Source organism: Amblyomma mixtum, chromosome 1 (assembly GCF_055824585.1).
Source record: "Amblyomma mixtum isolate Tamu chromosome 1, ASM5582458v1, whole genome shotgun sequence".
NCBI lineage: Eukaryota > Metazoa > Arthropoda > Arachnida > Ixodida > Ixodidae > Amblyomma > Amblyomma mixtum.
The window spans coordinates 62,048,823-62,068,525 of record NC_143012.1 but is presented as its reverse complement, the minus strand read 5'-3'; the positions used below and the strand labels follow the sequence as shown (position 1 = coordinate 62,068,525).

General features: G+C 43.0%; 1 long non-coding RNA gene across 1 annotated transcript; it reads right to left on the bottom strand.

The window, feature by feature from the left end:
* Positions 1-4,279: 4,279 nt before the first annotated feature.
* LOC149366461 (uncharacterized) lies at positions 4,280-19,283 on the bottom strand. The gene is made up of 6 exons (XR_016285444.1): positions 19,256-19,283; positions 18,556-18,600; positions 9,893-9,919; positions 8,746-8,785; positions 6,632-6,654; positions 4,280-4,385 (listed from the first exon to the last, which is right to left on the bottom strand). It is a non-coding gene; the product is annotated as an uncharacterized LOC149366461 (long non-coding RNA).
* Positions 19,284-19,703: the final 420 nt, after the last annotated feature.

Below are 19,703 nucleotides of genomic sequence, written 5' to 3'. Positions count from 1 at the left end.
ATTACATGCATTGCATTCGAATTTGCACAAAAAGCCATCGTCCCGTCTTCGATCGCCCAGATAACAGGTCCCCTGCCGTTCCGTAGTCCAATCTGTCAGTCTATACCCTATTACTTCTCCCTTTCCGCTATAAATGCTCCTCTCTCCATCAGCTCACCGCCTGTGTCTTGGCCACTCCCCCGTAGTGGGTACGTGCCATTTAATTTGAGGCCAACCAACCAAACAATTTATCACATCAAAAGAAGGTCTCCTCCGCCGCTAGGGGCCCTCAGTCCAAGGGGCTCCTGTGGCCTTTTGCTGCCAGATAGGCCGGCGCATTAGCTGCCGCTTATAACGCAAGCTACCACTCGACAGCGCGTAGAAGAATTCTGGAGTAGAGATCCAATGACCAATGAATCATTCTGAGGGACTGTATCCGCGGATTAATATTTTTTTCATATCGGCAGAGACCTTCTCATGGACTGGCTTATTAGGTCAATTATGGCTTAATTTGGGGCTACGTTTGGAGCATGAGCTGCATCTCCTCGCGGTTTAAGGGGGTTTCCTGAGACAAACCAGTGAGGCAATGAGGCACTGGTACCGGACGAGGAGAATGTCGGCACACAAGAGGAGGCAACGTCCTCTAGAAGGAGCAGGTCGATGGATAGAAATATTTGGGATAGATGTGTAGAGGAGCTAAAAAGCACAGCACGTGTTGCTTGGCCAAGAGAAGAAGAATAATTTTATTTTCCTTGCTGTAGCAGGTCGCCACTCCCCGCCCCTGGAGCGCAGGCTCAAGGGGCTGGAGCGCAGGCTCATGGGGCGGGGGCCGGGGCTTCCGCGACTAAACACAGGCGAAGGTACAGTGTTTCTTCGCGGCTTCCGTCGCCAGGCTGATGACTTGTTGCTGCTCGGCGGGGGACTCGCTTCGCAGCAAGGCCTCTTATACTCTGCTTCATACATAGCAGGCAACGCTGCGGAGGCTGCGGAAGTAGTTCGTTGGCGAAGCCATATTACTCCGCCATGCATAAGTATTTTTTCTCCTCGCCCCGCTGAGTATTTGAACGAGAATGAAGAACAGTGTAAAACGAAGCGGTAACGCTGAAGATCACGGTCAAAACTGTGAGGCGTTCAGAGTTCGGACCCTCTGGCTATATTTTTTACCGAGTGTGGACTACATTTTAGGCACGAATGGAGGAAGAGCGATTCCCTCTACCAGCCGAGTATCATACCGCCACGTGCCTTTCTTGATTCTCGAAGTCTCGTTCAGTCACAGGACGAAAATGTGGCAAGAGGTAAAACGAAGTCCAGGAGGTTGCCATTCAAGGCACTTGAGATCTGCTGCAACGAAATATGCCTGTTCTCACTGTGGTTGTGTGGCGAACTACTTTTTTAGGCGCGGGCTTGGCCTTCGCAAACAGGCGGGCTAGCTTTGGCATCGTTGTCTGCTATGTATGAAACAGAGTATAGGCATCTGGTCTGGTTGTTCCTCACGCGAATAGACGGTGGTCGAAAGAAGCATGTCATGTGACGTCACATACCAAGCCACGCCAAGACAAAGGAACTGACGTCAAACCAGAAGCGATGACCGGAAGCGACGTCACAAACAAGAAGTGACGGCCAGAAGTGACGACACCCAATCGGAAGTGTTCCGACAGCGCCTATGTTATGACGCCACTCATTCGCGTGTGGTGCGAAAAGAAGGGCACGAGGCGTAATTACAGGTTGCCGCACCAGGAAGAGGGGCAAGTATGACCATCCTTCCCTATTAGCGCGTTGAAGTGCCACCGTCCTCGTGGGTCGTATAAGGGCGGTAGTCGGTAGCACCAGCGGCTTCGAATCCGTCGGCCGAGCCTGTAACCAAAGCCGCTTAGGCAGCCGTGCAGCGCGGTGGGCGCTTACGGCTTTCCGGAGTGCTGTGCTTCGTTGCTGTATGAAAGAGAGCAAAGCCGTTGAGTGTGTTCCCTGCTTATCTGCGGTCAACCATGACGCGGCGCCAGCGGCGCATTCGACCGCTCCAGACCTTTTGGCGGCGAATGCCAGTCAACTCACGTTAAGGATGCAGTCAGCTGATAACCTTAGGTCGGCCAAATTTCAGGTTCGATTGCTCTCCTTCGGTGTCAAAGAAAAGGGTTTTGTTCTCTGAATAGTGGGCTAGTGTCTCTACAACTGCATAATTGTTACTGGTAATGCATTTGTTAAAATCAAATCCGGTTCAATATTTATTTATTTCAAAATACTGCAGGCCTATGTGGCCCAAGCAGGAGGGGCAAACAACATAACATACGAAAGAAATGAAAAAAACAACACACAACATCATTCGGCGATAACAAAGGGAAGATTAAAACAGTAATAAAAAATACAAAATGAGATAAGTTAACCAAGGAAATGTTCGTCCAATGCGTTGCTAAAATTACTGTTTTGAAAAAGGGATTCGGGAGCATGTTCCAATCGAAGATGGTTCGGGGGAAGAAGCTATACTTGAATGAATTTGTTCGTGCAAAGATGGGCTGCAGTGTGCGTTTCTTAGTGTGTCGTGTACGCCTGTATTGTATTGTCTGTATTTTCTCTTGTACTGTCTGTATTCTCTACATTGTCTGTTGTCTTCTGCAGTGTGTATTCCTTAGTGTGTCGTGTACGTCTGTATTGTTTTGTCTGTATTGTCTCTTGTATTGTATCTCATTGAGTGGAAATGCACGAGCACTTAGTGAAAAATTATTTTATTTTCGTCCCATATCCTCTATTGTACTTCCTCTGTTAGCGCTTCATACAAGTGTGCCTCGGATAAGTTGTTCAAAGCATAAAAATTTGATAACGCACTCAGCAAAGGTCAGGTCGGTGCAGGGTTGCAAGCAACCGTCTTGTCGATGTCAGCATAATTTTTAAGTTATACTGCGTCGCTCAATAACAAACGCAAACGAGCTATCTTTTCTTATTGAATTTTAGTGCTTAACTTTCAAAGTGAAAGAGGCAAGAAAAGTCGTGAAAATCCATTTTCATTAGCTTTCTTGAAATCAACTTTAGTGTGGTTCCTTTTCTTCGACATTGAAAGAAAGCCATTGAGAACTTAAATTATCACGTGACTCTGCATCCTCTTGCCGGGATGTTAGCAACTTCAAAAATGTCCTTGTTGAAGGAAATCGGAAGAATAAACAGGCCGCTTACCACAGCGATGGTTCTGCTGTGACGTGGCCGCCTCATTTTCTTAGAACCATAACGCTGCAGCATAGCTCGAACACGTTACTTATGGAATTTACCTGTGATATGCCCGTAAAACGCCGATGGCCTGATCTTTGTTCTGCGGTGGCATCATAATTTTAAAAAGTGCCCACGCTTCACGAAGCCATCACTGTAACATGTGGCCTGTCAGTTCACTCCGGCATGGTGCAGCCGTTCAGCTTCACTCAGGGCAAGGCTTAATGTGCTAACTTTGGGACGCGGAACGCATATTCAGGTAACCATGGATCCGCGCTGATGTTACACTGACGTAAGTGAAAGAAATGGGCATTCTCATCTTATCATAGAATATTCGCAGAACCTTTTGAGAATGGCGTTTCTATATGCGACATCAGCTTCCCTACTCGAAGCTATGAAGAGGGCTTCGCTGTAGCAGAGCGTCGTGCGCAATATGCGTGCTCTGCTTGGTGCGAAACTTGTCTACCAGCCTAAGAACAGCCATTGAAAGCAAGGGGAAGACCGCCGAACCGTGGACAGTAGTGAACGTGATTAATGACGACAGAATTCTGTAAAGTACGCAGATAACTTCGGTATGAACGCCAAACGGAGCATCCACTACAATTTGCAGTTTGCGATTTGAGCGAGAGGGGTTGCACCGAAGCTGATGATCAGACTGACATCACGCATAGGCAGAAATTTATTGCTATTGACCCGTTGTGACGCTCATCCTAAGGAGAATTTATTTTTCAGATCAGAAACAGGTTATCTTAAACAAACACCAATCTCTAAGCCTCAATTAAAGTTATACTGTTGGCTAACGAGACCTACAGGGAAGCATGCACAGGTGCGTCAACCTTTGGTTGCTACGGTTGAGCTAAACACTAAGAATCGTGGGGTGATAGGGTGGAGTCAGAAACAACGCTAAAAGAAAAGCGGTATTTTAGAAGACCCTGCTATATTTCACTGAGGAGCACGTTGCAGTTTACTCGCTATAGCAGTCCGGCCACCTCCTTCTATGGTTAGAGAGAACCAGGGACTGCCTCGGCCAAGGAGTGCTGCGTTTGTAGGAATAAGCGCTCGGGTAACACAAATAAAGTATTTTAATAACGAAAGCTTGATGCTGCAACGAGGCTGTTGTCGGTGCAGTCTTCCTCCTACTTCCTGTACCAACGATCGGAGAACGAATCCGGCGGCAGGTCGAGCTGGACTTGCTGTTGTTGCTGCTGTCCCTTTTGAACAAGGAGAGAGCCACAAAGAGAATCAGTCTCTCACTTTGACCTGCGAAATGTCTATTCGTTCAGCTGCTCAGTTTGTACCTGGAGGAAATTTAGCCACATTAAATGAAGCCTGTTACTACCAGGCGCGGTAATACACCGCAGCCAATCCAGGAACAATGCAGACTGCACTAGTTAAATTCCCTTTTCAGGCTTGCTTTTTAATATTTATTTATTTATTCATTCATTACAGTATGTACACATCGCCTGTTGGGCATTGGAGTACGGGGATACGAACGTAAAGTGCGATTGAAAAGCACTGCTGCACATTCAAACACAGTCAATATAGCAAAGCAGCACTGCTGCAAGAAGCAGCTTATATGTATGCGGAAACGTAAGAAAACGTATAAAAATTTCAATACTAGCGTTATAGGAGTTATACGGAACAATGGATGCAAAAACATTTGACAAATGAAACACGCGCAAATTGTTTAACTACCAGTCGTTTCCGGTTCGTAGATGTGCTTTAAGAGCATTGGAAAATCATTCTTTAAAGTGACTATTTCGTTTGGAAGGTTGTTGCATTCGATTATTGTGCATGGAAAGAAAGATGCCTTAAGCACATATGTTCGGCAAGTATTTCTATTATTTTATGACTATGGTCTCCTCTTTCTAAAATGTAAGTTGGAGGTTTCAGGCAAACATCGCGCTTTACCTAAAACCGTGACGTTCTAGGTTAGTAATGTGCACATGTAGTTAGTAATGCGCGCAGGTGTTGACTGCATGCTTAAAACCCGCCTGTCTGATCATAGCCTATCCTGCGTTACTGCGTTAGCACGATCCACACAGCTGCTTTGAGTGAGGGATTAGGTAGAATGATGTGAACATTCTGTTGAGACTGCAACCGATGAAGACAGTGGTACGAAAAAAATGAAATACTTTTGGACTGTTATGCTGTGCCAAAAAAGTGACTTGGGAGCCAGAAGAAAGTAAAAAAAAAACACGAAGGGTACAAAGGTACCATCCATGATTTAGCTGCGCCGAGTGGTTCTTGTGTTTCTGGTACACTACAAACGCGACCTGTTTCAACGCATTCTGCTAACATTCATATCTTATGAAGGATACCCGCTGCTGAGAAATATCATTATGAAAGTGCATTATGAACCCCAGTTACACTGAGTTTTTTAGCTATTATTTAAAAAACAAAATTGTATTAAACATTGGAATTTCGCGGTTTCTTACAAAAATGTTCGTGGCCTATTCGTACAAGATCGAATATTTGTGTTAAAGAGGCCTACACAAAGGAACTACTGATATATGAATTACGAATTGATAGATATGTTGATGGCAAAGGCCTATTCAATCAATATGGCATAATTTGTCTTGATACGCGCAAGTTCAGTTATTTTTGCTCAAATTCCCTCGCAACCGCGCTAACCTCAGCACGAATGAAAAATGTACCTTTCGTTTTCTACTTCAATGGTTGAACTCATGCTGTCGCTACCTATTATTTTGAAATGCTCAGGAACAGCAAAAATGGAACATTTAAAGGCACAGCCTGTAAAACGTGTTTTTTTTTCTTGCTTCGTCGCAGTAAGTTTAATATCGAAAAAGTAGGCACATGGGGATGCCGCAAAATGATTTGTCCCTACTGAAACTTAAGAGCCATATCCCAGTGATGACAAAAAAAATACTAGATTATGTTGGCACTCCTCTTTATAAGAAGTCGTGTTATCCGAATAGATAAGCCGACGTTTCTAAAACGCTCCATCTAGGATGTGTTGCCCACTGTTCTCAACACTTTCGGCGCGATTCTATATATAATGGGCGGCCCTAGTTGTTTCGAGTTCATGTAGCGCTTGTAACTCCTTGTAGCCTGTAGCATCGAATACTTTATTATTAATAAGGATATTGGCGCCATATTAGCACAGTTGGCACAGAATTTACATTAGTTTTAGACTTGCTGCAATACAGTCGCCAATATTTTCTGTCGAAGTATAGCTCGAAGTTTTTATGGTTTTGCCTAAACGATAAGTAAGACTAAGAATAATGAGTGACTATTGCCGCCAACATTTTGAATTACTTTAATTACCCTACCTGCTTTAACACAGTGACGACTGTTGTGTCTGATATGCAGCTTCAACCTCTATATATAGTTTGCCTTAAAGAATGGTTCAGATTATAAGAAAAATGTGCAACCTTCTACCCGAGGCCATTTATATGGAAAAAGATTTATTCTCAATGCGCCGATCGTTGCTTACCTGTGTAAACTGTCCGCACTCCGCTGAAAGCGAGTTGTAGGAAGAACTCATTAATCAAGTGAAAACAATGTCGATGTAACGCCGCGACGGAAAATGCACTTAAAGGGCAGAGAAAACTACACTCAAGAGGAGGACAAAAAATAGAGAAGAAAAAAGGCAGAAACTATAAATGAAAATTGGGAATTCAAAGAGCTACGCAAATAAATACTTGTCACTGGAATCACTACATTGATTTCGCAGTTGCAGAAAAAGAAGGTATAACGTCTTGAATCATGCGGTGAGTTTAAAAGTTTCTTTATTAGAAAAAGGGATTAGAATTGCAAGGTGGAAGTGTGCGCCAATTTTCTATATCGAAAATTTATCGTGTGATAAAATAAGTACGTGAAAAACACGACATGCATTAGCTTTTTTTAAAGGCGGAGGTTTTCTCGTGCTGAATAGCGAGAACTGAAAGTTTAGCTTTGGGATGTTGATTTGCAGCGCGCAAGAAACAAAGCGCCTCTAGTCAAGCAAAAACATGGCGAGCCACGTCAGTTAATGAATAGTCGCCAGAAAAGAACTTAACCGTGCCGTGTATGACTGGCCGTCATCTTGCTGTCTGGCAACTTGTGAGGGGTCGGGACCTCGTCAAGCTCTCCGAGCTTTTACTCCCGTACTCCTCCTTCTCAAAGGAAATAAAAGTTGATTGATTGATTGATTTATTGAACCAAGAACTCCGGTGGTATGCATATCCAATACGAAACGCGTGTAGAGCAACACACTAGGGCGGCCTCCAGAGAGGGGCCCTCCAGATAAAGTCGCTTGAATTGGCGCATTCAATCGTTCATGTGGCATCATTACCTGAGCAAGTGCACAGTGTGCACCCAAGTGCGCATGATGTCGCAAATGCACATAATGTATAAAGCAGACGCTGGCAGTTTACCTAAATATGCTACAGGGGGACATCGGGCGTTTATGCTAATAGAGGAGTGTTTCAAAAGTGGTACATTTTAAAGCGGAATTTAAACTGTATTTGTATGAAATAAAATTAAAAAGCGCCTATCAATTGTCAATTTAGGGGAACTTGTTTTCGCGTGTGTGCTGCTCATTGTATTTACAAGCAAAAATTTGCAAATTCATCCGCACTGCAGAAATCCCGCTACGGATAAAAGAAAAGAAATTTATCTCGTGTACGCTGTGTGATATCTCGAAGTTTTGTGGGGTGCTTCACCAAAACTTGCCAAGAATGTTTAAAATAGTCTCTTTAGAAATAACGATTGCCCTTGTAGCTAAGTAATACAAGTGGCGGATGTCTGAAACCAGATAAAGCTTGTTTACTACTGTAAGCTGTTTGAATAAACACAGGTAATTAACACAGTAATCCGCAGTTGCGCACCTGGTTGTAACCAAAGTTTTTTACCTGGCCGTCAGTGGTACCCAGGCAGATTTTTAGTGTCTCGGAATCAGGATTCAGCTCCTAGCTATGCCGGGAGAAATTCTAGTCTCCAGGCGCGTCTTATCGAGACCGCGCGGCCGTAGAACACGTGCGACCACGCAAACAAGAGCATTTACTCGGCGTCGAACTTGTTACGTGCGCTTTTTGTCGCACCAGGGCCATTGCTTGTTACTCGAGGTCTTGAGCGAGACTGCGACCGAGAAGGTCATTTGATAGGTGTCCCGCCGAGTGTCCCATGTTTTTTGCGGTTGGAGACGCGTGCGTTGCGACAGGGCTGCAATGCACGCCGAAGCGACGAGAAGATTCGCGTTTTCGAAGGACTGGTATGGCTTTAGTTAACTGCTTGGCACAAATCCTTGGTTTTGGAGTGGACTCCAGGAATAGCTACAGCGCTCATGTTTTTAATAACATACAGTTGATGTGAAACATAATCGACTACCAAAAATAGCTGAATTCGCTGTATATGACAGGAGTGCCCTGATTTCCAGATGTGAGAAATGATTGAACTTATCAACCTTTGTTTTTATCTTGTATTTCTTGTGAGACAATAAATATGACTAGAAAAACTTCACTGTTTGCAAAATATCAATTATCACCGATGCGAAGCTTTGTAAGAGATGAACTTAATTGAGTCCTTTTTCGTGGTCCGCGCGCCAATCGAATATTGAAGATTACTTACGTGGTATTACAGGGCATGGTGGGCACGTCGTTGGCTTGCACTGAAAATAAGCATAGGTGTAAAATTCCTGCTGCGGTTTTGTCCGCGTGCTAGCACAGAGCGGCGTTTGTATCAAATGCCGAATCGAAACGTCACGCTGCAGTTTCGCAGAACGTTAGAAGATGGCAAATATTGTCGTAAAATCAATATCTTGCACCCCACAAAAAGCGAAACATGTACGCTACAAAAATACTTACTACCACCATAGCAGCGCGGACTTGCTAAATGCAACGCAAACCTTCCCAGATTCTGTATATGTGGAGTTGTACTTAGCGTCCTCTTAAATTTACATGGCTTAAATTGACGATCGTGAACATTAATACTTGGTCGCAAAAATTGTCCCTGGTTGCCTGTGTACATACCATAGAGCCTGAGGCTGCAGTTGGGCCTATATTAGGACCACTGCTCCGGGCATATTCAGACATTACGCAAGAAGTGAAGTAAGGAAAGCAGAATAATTTAAATGCTTTCATAGAGGTTCATGAAAGACGCATGGGCTCTACCGCACCCGACAGTGAGAGATTGTTTTTGTCGTACTGTGTTCCAGTTGTTCTTCAGATGCGGCGTCTTTTACGTGACCAAATGTGATATTTTTGTCTCCAGGAAGTGTGACCGCAATATCTCGCGAATAATTCAGACGTGTCAAAAGATCTTGGGTGAGGCGTTGAAGACTTCAATTACAAGCCTTTTGCCCTGCATGCACGTGACAAGCAGTAGGTTGGCGCAGCCGCGCTTCAACTCCCATCGCGACTCATATGCGGATGGCTGAGATGTGCTTAAGCCTTTTATAACAACGCATGGCTGGAGCGCGAAGGAAAGACGCGTGACATTTCTATGACTCGAGAAGTCTTTAGCCCTGCGCCTAAGTTCTCCCTTCAAAACTGGTCGGGCCTCCATAGTGAAAGAGTTTTTGCTTTGCAGGGCAGCTAGCTTGTAGATTTCTGCAACCTCTCCACACGAATTACGCTTGTGCCGTCTTTGAGAAAAGTTTGCAGCCTCCCGAGACTGCGGCTTAACCAATATTCGCGGCATGTCTTCAGTCGCCTGGGAAATATTTCTCAAAAAAGGAACTACAGCGATAGGAATGACTTAAAGGCATAGTACTTACGGTCATCTGCGAAGGCGACGGTGGTTTCTGAAAGGCAGCAAATTGATTTTAGAGTTTGTAAGCCTTGTGTGCTAAATCACGGTTGGTAATCCTCATGCGTTGTAATCACACCTCATGACACCTACCTTAGCAAGGATGGCAGAGTGCAGAGTGAGGCACGAATGCTTACATAAGAGGTGCAGTCAGAACAGAAAGTCTCAAAACCAAGTTACACACATGCTATTGGAAATAGTGGTACCCGAGAAAAATTGAATACAGATTTTGCATTAAGAACCTATATATACGATATAATTTTTTTTTTAAACTTGAGTATTGAGCTTACACGCGGTGGAAAATGTTTCACGTAAACGTTGTACGTCACAATGGTTCACATGGGCTGCGACAGAAGCCATGTGCAGTGGTCCAGATTAATTTTGATCACCCCGGGATCTTTAACATGTACTGACATCGCACAATACACCGGAGCCTTCTTTTTGCGTTTCGCTTGCATTAAAATAAGGACTTCCTAGGATCCTTACTAAACAGCCTCTTTCCTGGGGAGCTTTCAAGACTTCTTGGTTTGTTTGTCGTTAACGTAAAGTTTATTTTACTAATTTATAAAGCCTTTCGTATTTCGCTCTGTACTCCTCTTTTAAATTGTTAAAGCCTCTTTTAAAGCACTTTGCGTTTTCAACCCACCGTACACGAAAAGTGTTGTTCGCTACTGACTGTTCCATTTCATTCCTTAATAAATGCAACAGTTGAAAAAAAAAGCAACATTGCTTTCGAAGTTTGCATCCCCATTTAAAGCACGTCTCTTTAGGATACCCGATGAACATCCCCATCAAGCTAATCTTTCTAACACCCTCGAAGCTCTACAAAATCGCGCTGCAAGGTTTATTTTCTCAGACTACTCCTATCATTCCAGTGTGACTGCACTCAAATCACGGGCTAATCTTACTAATCTTGAAAAGCGACGCTGCATCTTCAGGCTGTGCCTTTTTCACAAGTTCTATAATACGCCACTCAATGTTTCAGCAATCTTACCACTTCATCGACAGTCAAGCCGCACCAGCCATCCTAAAGCCGTCTATCCGCCCCCAGCACAGACCACAGCCCATCTTCGTTCGTTTTTTGTTCAGACCGCTCGGGACTGGAACAAACTGCCTGTCGACGCTGTGCACCACTCCGACCCACATTCCTTCAAGACTGCCATCGAACCACTCTTCACTTGAACATTATGCCCATCCCTCATGTAATACCCCACACCAAGGGGCATTTGAGGTACTAATAATAAATAAATAAATAAACATCCACATCTTCCAGCTAGAACTAGAGCTAGAGCAAGGACCGTTTTTCATGCATTTCGTCTTATACGAAACTTCATACTAGACAATGAAAAGCTACTAGAAATTCGAAGCGCGGCAGACACCCAGCGATACTGGGGGTCGAACCGAGGACTTCCCGTATACGAAGATGGTACTGAAATCACTAGAAAATCATTGCGATGTGTTGTAAAGCGGTCGTTGCGCCTAGCAATGCACCTAAGGCAACCAGGTGAAAATTCATTACACTGCAGTGACCTGCTATCAAGTGTTAAGGAGGCCATTTAGTGAAAGATATTTCAGGCTTGCAGTGCACACCTGAGACTTGGAAGCTTTAGTCTTCAGGCCAGCAAATAGAAGGAAATATTTTTTTGCTTCGTAATTAAATCAGCAGGTTAAATAGGGACGCTATATTTAAAACTTGGTACTGCACAGAGTTTAACGTTTATATAATTGCAAGGTGCGGCGTATAGATATCGCTACTGTACATTTTTTTTGGCATTGGATGCTGACATGACGGCCACTTCTTTTCATACGGGGTTCAACTGAACAGAAAAATCAAAAGGATTCGTGCAATGAGCCAGTGGCTACGGCTTACCGTTTCCCTCGTTGACGTTCCTATCGTCTATAAAAAATACAGCGGAAAGTGATTCGCTAATAAGATGATAATAATTATGCTTTTACCAACCACTATATTTCTGGCTTCTTTTTAAAGGCTGTTGTTGTTTGTGTAGTCCTACGTAGAGAACTTTAACGTAGGAATTGATAAAGGCATTTCGGCTCCATCGAAATGCGACCGCGGCGGCAGGGATCGAACCTTAGCTAAAAGACAAGAAATTTGAAAGCCGTAAGAGAAACGTGAAGAGGCATTGCTTTTGAAGTTTATGTCTTTCGTGGCCGTTGTAATCTCTGCTCAGCGCCTGTCTTTAATTCGTTTAGTGTAGGCGTTGTGGTAAGTATCGCTGGGAGACACTTCGAAGATGTGTGTTCTGGAAAATTTGATTCCGCAACCCGGCCCCCCCCCCCCTTCCGGGGGCTTTGTTTACTAAGGCGAAAGCCTTTAATCGCTCATACTGTCGTCCGTTAGCAGCGGGTGTCACACCTTTGGCAACGTGTTAACTCGTCTTAACTCGGGAACTAAAAAAGATAGGAGAAAACGAATGGTTGCAGCTTGATAACTGTAGGTTAATTAGTTAATTAATTATAGGCAAAATTATCGAAATTGCGTCAAAATAGCGCGGGCGTTGATATATCCACGGGAACGGTGTGAGGTTATATCCACTGGAAGTCGTCACGGCATAGTGAAAACTGTCACAGAAGGGCCGGAAAAACGTCGGATTTATGTCAAATTAGGTGAAGAAATGAGTAATTAAGTGTAATTTACACTTAACATCCCCGAAAGATTTATAATTTGGGTATCAATATAGCCACGAGAACGGTGGGACGTCACATCCATCGGAAGTCGTCACGGCATAGTGTCCTCGACTTTAGTCTCTCAACACTTCAGTTGCTGAAGTGTCCTCGCAATTTTTTTTTCTCTTTCTGTGTGCTTGACAAACATCCATGCTGGGACACCACACTCTAAGCAGAAAGGAGTAAAAAGGGCGTAAAGATGTCCTTGGCAGCTCACTTGGCAGCATAGAGTTTCTTACTATTGCCTAGAGGGAAAGCTGGCGGCGCTGCACTTCAGCCACCATGAACGCCCAAAGCATCATGGGGCGGTGAGCTACTTGTTGCGGCACAGTTGTATTCTTTTGGGAACACGGAGTGGCTTTACTGAAATGTTTCATTCCGAAAACGCTGTTCGTGCGTGCGCAGACGACTTTCACGCGAACGCAGTGTGCAAAAACCATAGTAGTAAAAACGCATAGACACACGACGCCAATAAAAGGTCTCACTTTTCCGAAATGCCATTAAAAAACTTCTTAAAGTATCTAAGCAACAACATTTTTTTGAAAACATATTTACTTTTTAAAGTGTGCCTGTTAATTACGAAATATTAGCTTTTATAGTGTTCAATGCTTGGCCAATAGGAGAGCGAGTCGTCTCTTATTTTGGGCAAACTTTGCACTTAAATGCTTTTCTGCTCGTTTGTTGCAATCATTAGACAAGATATTGAATGTTAGGACGTTTGTAGTTAGCAAACAGCTTTATTTTTCTATTATTTTTTGGCCAAAAGTTGCAGTTCCGCAACAAGTAGCTCACCGCCCCATGATGCTTTGAGCGCCCATGGTGGCTGAAGTGGTCTCGAGGGGTCGCCATGCAAACTCCCATCGAGGGGTCGCCAGCTTTCCCTCTAGGTAATAGTAAGAAACTCTATGCTTGGCAGAGATCACTTGGCAGCAGCGGGCAACAAGGGACAACATCTAAGCGCTCTTTGCTTATTGCTACAGACAACCCGAGGAAACAACGCAGTCTGGCCGTGCCTTGAGTCATCTACACGTGCAACGCACAGTCTGAAGCTACAACGCGCCTTCACCACGGCACCGCCTCCTTTGCAATCGACTACCGCCAGGAGCAGCTCGCCGCCTATATAAACTGAGCGCCGCTTGGACCCGGATCACTTGGCAGCAGCGGGCAACAAGGGACAACATCTAAGCGCTCTTTGCTTATTGCTACAGGTTAGCATTTCAGCCTTACTTTGTTAATACATTTACTTCCCTCTCAATTGCCTTGCTGCTGCCAACTGTTCCAACTTTTTCCTGTGTCACCTATTCGTGTCACTGAACTGCTGTTCAAGCTATGGCCGCTAAAGCATGGGAAGAGTTTAAGGAAGAACTTAAAAGGGAAATGAAAGAGTTTAAGAGCAAGGTTGAACGCGATTTAAGGCATGAATTGAGAGAAATGAAGGATAGTTTGGACTTCATTAACAAAGAGTACGAAGCTGCTAAAAGTAAGAATGAGCAGCTCGAAAGAGAAAATGAAGCGCTGAAAAAAGCAAATGAAACACTTCTACATGAGAGTAACAAGGCAAAAAAGCAGCTTGATGAGCACGAAACAAGAATAACAGCGAGTGAGCAATACTCAAGAAATCGAAATGTTGAAATAAAAGGAGTGAAAAAGGAGGATAGTGAAGACTTGATGAAGATAGTCAGTCTAATTGGAAATGCCTTGGAAGAACAAGTCACACCAGATGACATTGAAGTGTGCCACAGGACGAAGACTCGCAACGAGTCGTCTCATAACATTGTGGTACAATTTAAGACCAGATCAAAGAGGGATTCCTTGCTTCTCAAAGCAAGGAAAACAAGGCTTTCAATGAAAAACCTGGACGAGAACAACGAGGAGAGTCCCATTTATGTAAATGAGCACTTATGTCCCGTAATGAAGAAACTGTTGGGAATCACTGTTGCAAGGAAGAAGGAATGTAAGCGGAAGTTTGTGTGGACCAGGGACGGAAGGATTTTTGCTCGCAGAGATGAAACCTCAAATGTCATTAATGTGCGAAGCGAACGGGACGTTCAGTTGATTGTGTAATGTGCACCTAAAACTGTATAGTATCGACTCTTTTGTCCAAAATGGCATTACTGCCGCTGGATATCAATAACATTTTTCATTCAGAAGCAATAAACGGCTTGAAATGTTTCCATTTGAATATTAGATCTGCACTGAACAAAGAGGACCAGTTGCACGTCCTTCTAGAAAATTTCACATTTAGTTTTGAGATAATGATGTTGACAGAAACTTGGTATTGCTGCGACAGTGATGTCATGGTGGACAAAAACTACAGCACCTATTTTTTAAACAGATACAATAAGAGAGGAGGTGGCGCACTGCTAAACGTGAAGAAGAGCCTGAATTGCAACTTGCATGAAGAGTTCTCTTTTGTCAATGAACACATTGAATGCTTAGCTGCTGTTAGTTCTAAACACTTTTTTGCTGTCATCTATAATGCTATATTTTGCATCTATATTTTGCTGTCATATAAATAGCTTCTTTTCTTGCTTAGAAAGGCTCCTTTGTTATACGAATGAAAATGGTCTGACACTTGTTTTGGGAGGGGACTTTAATATTGATTTGTTAAGCCAATCACCAGTGCAACGTCACTTCCAAACTATACTCTCTTCAAATGGGTTCTACAATTTAATATACACGGCAACCCGCATAACAATAAGCACTAGCACATTGATCGACCTCTTTATAACAAATCTTCCAACCCATGAGACTTTAGCAGGCGCTTGCGCTGAAACCATAAGCGATCACCTACCCATTTTTATGTTCACTAGGCTACCCGTAATGAACTTCGATACCAAACATGATGTTCGGTTTACAAAGCAGAACATCAACAAAAGAACGTTAGACAATTTTCGGGGAAAATTAATGGAGCTAAACTGGAATCCTGTTTACAGACTAAACTCGGCAAATGAAGCCTACAACGAATTTCTGAAGCTCTTTACTTTCACCTACTATCAGTATTTACCGGTTGTTCTCATTAAGAAAGCAACGAAGTCTCGCAAGCCTTGGATTACAAATGAGTGCCTAGCAATGATAAAAAGAAAGGAAAACTATATAAAAAGTTCCTGACCACCCGTGAACCAAATGACTGGAAGAAATTTAAGCAACACAGGAACAAAACAAACGCACTGCTAAGAAATGCAAAACGTAATTACCTGTACAATATTTTCGAACCTGGTAGCAACAGAAATACCCAAATAATATGGAAAAATCTAAATGAACTGTTAAACCGTTTTCCCAAAAACAAAGGCCCCACCGAAATAACAATAAACAATGATGTACTACGTGATAAAGAATTAGCTGAAGCCTTTAACCGTTTTTTCATAAACGTGGTTTCGAATTCTTGCTCGCTCTCAAGTTCTTACCCTTTAGCGACGAATGCTGTAGTCAGGAACCCTAACACACTTTTTTTTAGATTCAACTTCTGAAAGCGAAATCTACACAGTGTTTGTTTCACTTAGTAACAGCCATGTCACTGACAAAGATAATATTCAAATAACCCCTGTTAAATATGCTCTTGACCTAATTTTACCACAGCTCAGTCACGTATATAATCTTGCCCTCTCAACAGGCATCTTCCCTGACAGAATGCAGTTATCTAAAGTTATTGCTGTGTTTAAATCCGGTGACAAAAATTCTTTATCTAACTACCGCCCGATTTCTATTTTGCCGATTTTTTCAAAAGGCTTAGAAAAGATAATACATCTACGAATAACAAAGTTCGCCAATAAGTTTAATCTTATCAGTACCTCTCAGTTTGGCTTTCGTAAAGGCCGTTCTACCGAGACTGCTCTTTTAGCGCAAAAAGAAATAATCCTAAAAGCATCTGAAGAAAAAGAAATAGCTGCTGGCCTGTATATTGATTTTTCGAAGGCATTCGACTGCCTACACCACACAACACTACTAAAAAAATTAGAATTGTATGGCATACGAGGAACTGCACTCCAATTAATAACGTCATACATGCAAAACCGGAGGCAATGTGTAACAATCGGAAACTACATGTTGACCTACAAAACAATTAATGCAGGCGTACCTCAAGGGAGCATCCTGGGGCCCTTGTTATTTAATTTCTACATCAATGATAACACAAGCATCCCTACAGCTGCAAAATTTGTAATCTATGCTGATGACGCTACTTTGTTGTTTCAAGGCAATAGTTATGACTTCCTGGAAAATAATATTAGGAACTCTCTGAATTATTTACATTCTTGGAGTGTCGCAAATTCGCTGCAGATTAACAGCAAGAAAACCAAAGTCGTTATCTTCACTCCAAGGCAGTCATCAGCGCAACGTATTAATTTAACCTTCGGTGACACAACAATAGAAGTCGTGGATAGAATAAAAATACTTGGTGTACATTTTCATAAACACATTTTATGGGACACTCACGTTAACAATATTGTTTCCCGAATTGCCAAAAGCGTCGGCATACTAGCGAAATTCAAATACTTTCTATCGACCCCAATTAAGTTACTTTTGTTCAATGCATTGTTTCAGTCACATGTAAACTATTGTTTTCTGGTATGGGGAAGCACAACATTTACAAATTTACAACAGATTCACACGCTACAAAAAAAATCAGTTCGCCTTATCGCAGGGGTAGATCCTTATGCACACACTAGAAGCCTGTTTACGCAATTCAAAGTACTTTCTGTGCATCGGCTCTACTCTTATATTTTAGCCAAAAGATATAAACAGGATGTCCAAAACAATGAGGTCCTCATTCAAACCATATCAAATCTAAGTTTAAGAGAAGGTAGATCTACATCGCGGTCACCTGAAATTTGGAAAATTCCATTCTTACGCACAACCATCAGCCGTCAAATGCTCGAATATTCACTGCCAACCTTGTTAAATTATCTCCATAAACATGATATTAATATCCAAAGTGTTAGCACCAAAACTCTGAAAAATTTTTTTACACAACAAGAGTGATGGTTATGCTCGCTATAATTGTATAAAGATGTTTTTCTTTTCTCAGGTGTATTATGGTGGTCTTGATGTGATGGGGATATCTTATTGTTGTGTAAAATGCGATTTTTTTCTTTTCAGACAAGTAGGTCTTGACTCACTTTCTATGTGTGTATGTTCTCGTGACTATGCTGCTATACATGTAAATGTGCAACTGCTGTATGCCTTGTAAATGGGGGCTCGAACCACGTCAAGTGATATGTTTTCACTTTTGTTCGAGTCCCTTTCCGCCTCGACGGAATAAAGTTCAATTTCAATTTCAATTTATAGCGTGCTATCTTTTGTAAAAGTGTGTGCGCTAGAGGACAGTTAACTCTTTTTTTACTCCCATATGGGTGTATTTGCGTTTAGAGTGCACGAAAAGAAGAGGGCGCACAGTAGATGTTTTGTGCCTGCTTGAAGCATCGCCGTGAAAAAAAAAAAATGTCCTGGCAGAAACGAAGTAGCAAAGAAGCACAGGACTTCTGCTGATGTCGTTTACTGTAGTCTGCATTTGCGCTACCGTTTTACTGTTGCCGTGAAGCGAATCCCCCAGGCGAAAGTTCCTCAGCGATGCATGTCTCGAAATATTGTAATGTAGGCGAGTATGTACTGTCGCGATGGAAACAAACGCGAACAACACGGCGCCTACGCGCTCCGCTGTTGGACTTTCTTTAGTCGCGCTTTTACCTGGGGGGTAGAAGAAGACGTTATAGTTGTCCTAGAATGTATCACGGAAGAATCTAGCGTCTTTTTGCTATACCACCGAAGTAAAAGCGTGATGGAAAGAGATGCGAACAGTGGAGCGCCTAGGCTCCGCTGTGCAACACTGTGCAATCGTCCCTGTGCAACCATGTTGGTTGTCGCCGATGCACAATCGAAAAACTGAAAAAAAGATTCAGTTTTCCTTCCAGCAAGGTGTTGTAGTAGATATGTTCCGAGAAATCTTACCGAGCGGTCTGCGGGTGTTACTGGACCAGGTGGTGGGACAGTCTTCTATAGAATAAAGGTGTTAGAAGGCAAGGTGTCATGTGTGTTGTGCTTGTATTCCACTCCTGGCAGTGCATTAGATGCGTGTTGTTGCTGCTGCTGCTTTTCGTGCTATTTTGGCACAAGACACAGCGTGATCTCTAGCTATTGAGTTGAGGTATTGCATAATTATTAGGCTGCTCTATGTACTGTGGTTTCACGACACGAATCACGGGTCTTGTTTTTCTCTGAAGCACTGCCCTGCACCTAACTATGTAACATGTTGCGTTTAGTATCGTTGAGTGTGCCATTTCCGTCTGGAGTTGTCTGCTCGTAAAGAAAAAAATAGTTACAGTGTTGTGAGTGGCACCTGTGTAGGTCTTAGGTTCCGCCTTCTAGTAGCAAGATGAGAACGGACATGCAGAAGTGTTTTAGCATTTATTATTATCATATCCTATCGACAACTGCTCTCGAAAATAATACATTCTTCGTATCAAAAGTAATACGTAATCATTACGCAGATATTTTTTTAGCCAGTGTAGGCGAAAAGCTAAGGGAGTTTGCAGGATCTAAGATGAAGACTTGAAAGATTAACTACTAAAATTTATATTACTTTGCCTTTTATGATATGAAGAGTGTAGATAATACGAAATTATACTAACTAGAACCAAAGAGCACTTACCGGTTCACTAGGCGATGACCCGATAGACTGCAAGACAAGTGAGAAAGGTCACTTTATATGAATTTTCACACCATTTGACCCAGCCACACATAACAGCAATAAATGCGCATTGTTTATCGTATACAGTTACCTCTTATTACCTTTGCTCCCGTTTTTTGTCACGACGTTGATAATTCTTGCTGATTAAAATTACGCAATATTTAAGTGATGTTTAGTAGATGACGACAGTCGGAGAGAGTTGTGTAGCAGCAGCAGCGCGCTTTCGCTTGCGGCGGTTACTTCGATGTTACTTCGGCGGTTACCCCCCCCCCCCCCCCCCCCCGACGCGCACACACACGTATATTGCGGTCTCATTGTTGCTGTCCCGGATATTCACTCCGCAGCCCACGATCATCATCATCATCAGTTGCAGAAGCTTGATTACGCCCACCGCAGGACGAACGCCTTT